Genomic DNA, 4,001 nt, shown 5'->3' on the forward strand with positions numbered 1-4,001 from the left:
TCTTTATTATTATCTATTTCACTGACAGACAAACGCAGGGTATTATCTCTATTATCTCTTTTGTTTCGTCACTGATTTGTGTGGTTTTCTTAGTTGTTATTATTGTTAATAAACTGTTGTTGTTAGCACCACCACTTGACAAATCACTTTCGCTCTTCAAAATACCGTTTTATTTTTTTATTATTATTTAATACAAAAAACTATGCAAATTTTTATGTTAATTTTGGTGTGTTTTTGCTTATTATTTTTGTTGTTGTTCTTTTTCCGTTTCGTTTGCTTTTTTTCTTCCGTCTCTGAACGTTTCCAACAGCAACCGTTCTTGTTATTTTACTGCTTGTGGTTGGAGCTCTTCAATGGGATTGTATGTGATAGGGAGAGTTAGGTCGACTTTTGTATAACAGATGATTGTCATTGTGCTCTCTCTCGCTCGTTCTCTTTCACAAGGCAGTACTGACAACATTGCAATAAAAAGCATGATTGTTAAGACCTGAGCAAGCCGTTAGGTTAATTGGTGGAATTTGTTTGCAAATTTATTAAAGAAAATAGTGATTAGAATAATAAAATTATTGATATTTATAAATTAAATTATAAAAAATATAACGTGATTTATGTTTATTCAGTTGTTGTATAAATTATTTTTATAAAAAAAGTGGAAAAATACGAGACAAATTGTAACCATCATAAGAACCATTGTTCCTTGAAATTAGACATGAAAAAGCTTGGAAATTCTTGATCGTCCGGTAAGTTTTCTTTTCTGAGAATTTATATGCAAATAATGTTATTCAATTTTAAGAACGTACAGTAACAAAATCATTTGCAGATCCTCCCGAGATATAGGCCTTGAAATTTCGGAACATATTTTGTTTAAAAGAGTCTCCAAGGAAATATGGGTATTAGTTTAAAGCTTATATCGAGTACTTTTTTAAGAGCAACTTAAGAATCAAATTAAAGGTTTTTAACAGTGTGGGCACTTAAAACTTGTTACTAGTCTTCTTAAAGGCGTAATATTTCTTGTTAAAGACCTGGTCGCTGATAGTCGGGTAAATTTATTCTTCGGAATTATATGCAAAAAATTACTATTCTATTTAAAGAAGGTACAATAAAAATTATATCGATTTTCAGGTGAAGTGTACCGATTAAAAATCTTCCATCAACATCTATATAACAGATGGCTGTAATTCGTTAATCCTTCTCCAAATGGCGCAAGTCAAATTGATACTATTCCGAAAGCAGGGTAATTTCATTCAAATATTTGAACTTATGCTAACAGTAAAACCTGGTAGTAGCTTTGTGTGCCTGAAAATTGGACTCTAAAAAGCGTAGAGATTCTTGTCGGACCTACTGTTCGAAATTCAATAATCAATACCATGTGTAATCGAGGGGTTACATTTTATTAAACGAATTTCAAATTAAACAAGCACTACTTGGACCGTTTACGAAAGGATTACCTTCATTTAAAATAGTAGCGACATATTATACGTTTTCTTAAAGTCTTGTTAAAGGCCTGATCGTCGGGTAAGTTTATTCTACGGAATTATATGTAAAAATGCTATTATCTTTCAAGAACGTACAATAAGAATAATGTCGTTTTTCAGGTCAGGTCTACCGATTAAAATTCATCCATCTACTCCACTGTAACAGAAGACTGCAATCAATTACACCACTTCCAAATGGCAAAAGTTCAATTGGGTAGATTTGTGTGCGTAATACATTGGATTTATAAGCGAGATTCTTATCGGACCTACTGTCCAAAATTCAATCAACAATCCCTCTATAATCGGTGGTCAAATTCAATGAATCCTATTTCAAATTACACAAGCACTACTTTGACCGTTTACGAAAGGATTGCCTTCATCTCAACAATAGGTACATTTCATATGTTTTCCTAGTCTTGATAAAAGTCTGGTCGTCGGGTAAGTTTATTCATAGGAATTCTATGAACATATATAATTTATTCAATTTAACGTACTTACTATAAAAACAGTAACTTCAATTTTCAGATCTACCAATTAAAATTCTATAATCCTCTGTAACAGAAGGCTGCAATCAGTTAAACCACTTGCAAATGGCCCAAGTCCAATTGAGACCATTCTAAAGCAAGGTCGTCGTTTCATGCAAAAATTTTATGTTAAGGTACCATTTTTCTTTGCGCCCTTTGAATAAGTGCAATCACGAATCTAATGCTCAAATCCATACGGACCATTCCTGAAATTAGACATGTAAAACCTTAAAGAATCCCGATCGTCGGTAAGTTTATTCCATGAATTATTTCTACAAATTAATTGTATTTATTTAAAGATATTACACAATAGTGGTTCATCTGTCCAAAATAAATTCATCAATAACAACAGAAGATTTCAAATACCCCCATAGCCAAATATTCGGTGTTTTGGTACGTTTTTTAAATGACCTGGCTGTAATTATTGTGCATCGAGCTAAATCTCCCTACCAAAAATCATCGATATGGGTCCGCTTTTTAGGATAGCCCCCATATAACGGTATTATTCCGACTTTTAAGGAGTTTGGACACTATTCTCTCAGCTTTATGGCTAATTGTATTTTTGGGGAGTTTGGACACTATACTCTCAGCCTTATGGCTAATGAGGGCTGCAAAAACTGTTCCTCCTCATCAAAATATTGGTTTTGGGCCCCATGTTTACAAATGTCCGTCTGTTGTTGTAGCAGCCCTATTGTTTTTACGAGTAAGACTCGGGTCGTTTCTTCCAAACCCGAAAATGCGAAAATTCCGTCCACTCCTTCTGGTACCTGCCCCACGAAATGATTAAAATTGTGCTGAAAAATCATTCATAATATCATATCAGATTTAAACCAAACTTTGTACAACCTATTATTTTAATCATGCCTGTATACATCCCCCACAAAGGGTCAAAATATCCAATATTAAGCTAATGGAATGTCCTATTTCAACCAAAATTGCACAACCTATTATCTTGGTAAAGATCAAGTCCATAGGTAACACCAATTGGTCTTCTCCTTGTGGTACCTCTCCCACAAAGCAGTCAACATTTTCAATATTTATAAATTCAATATCTGCCGAATGGAATGACCGATTTGAACCAAAATTTGCACAACTTATTATCTTAACCAAGCCTATATCAAATCCGAATATGGGGCTTCACTGGAAATCTTCTTCATGTACCTCCCAGAAACAGTTAAATAATCTTGAATTTTTAAATAATATTTTATTCAGAATTTCAGGTTTTTGAAAGACTAAAGAAAAATTATATGTTCACAAATTGTCTTGCTGTTGGGGTAGTATGTGCCAGGTAAGTTATATTGTTTTTTCCAATTTAAAGCTTTTTTTGAATTTGAACATTTACCAAAATTTCCATAGATTTTGATTTATATTAGGATATAGTTTGTATCACTTTAGATTGAAGAGCCTTAGATCTAACATCAATGTTTTTGTTCTTTAATGCATACATACATTTCTAAATATGCGTGTAGGAATGTGTGTTTGCCCCTATCCAGGAACACCATTGAACGCCCTACATCCATATAGCCCGGCTAGCTCAGTCGGTAGAGCATGAGACTCTTAATCTCAGGGTCGTGGGTTCGAGCCCCACGTTGGGCGCAGTTCACTTTTTTGTTTTCTTTTTTTTTAATTGTTTTTATTAATTCAAATAGGGGTATAGAGTTACAACTATTATAATTTATTCGAATACCAAATCAGAAGAAATTAATTTTCTTTATTAAAATCATTATTTCACATTTGACAAATGATATTATTTTGAACACACGTGGTTAGGTTATGTTACCCTACGTCACAATACATTTGGTTCACCTTTACGTTTAACTAAAAATATCCCCTAGTTGTTGCTTCGCCTCTTATGCGTGTGGCTATATTTAACAACAGTCAATGTGAATACCACTTACCGTGAGTCAATGCTCGTGTGTATGTGTGTTCATTATATGTGCTTGCTTGTGCAGCTTATATTAACGTTTCAGTTCATCGCTACTCGACTGGAAGGTTGGCATCT

The 4,001-nt window shown here is 33.4% G+C and overlaps 1 non-coding gene across 1 annotated transcript; it reads left to right on the top strand.

Annotated features, from left to right (window-relative positions):
- Positions 1–3,522: 3,522 nt before the first annotated feature.
- Positions 3,523–3,595, top strand: Trnak-cuu (transfer RNA lysine (anticodon CUU)). The gene has a single exon. It is a non-coding gene; the product is annotated as a tRNA-Lys (tRNA).
- The last annotated feature ends 406 nt before the right edge of the window (positions 3,596–4,001 follow it).

Source organism: Musca vetustissima, unplaced genomic scaffold, assembly GCF_032173495.1.
Source record: "Musca vetustissima isolate MV318-11 ecotype Yass unplaced genomic scaffold, APGP_CSIRO_Mvet_v1 utg102940, whole genome shotgun sequence".
NCBI classification, from domain to species: domain Eukaryota; kingdom Metazoa; phylum Arthropoda; class Insecta; order Diptera; family Muscidae; genus Musca; species Musca vetustissima.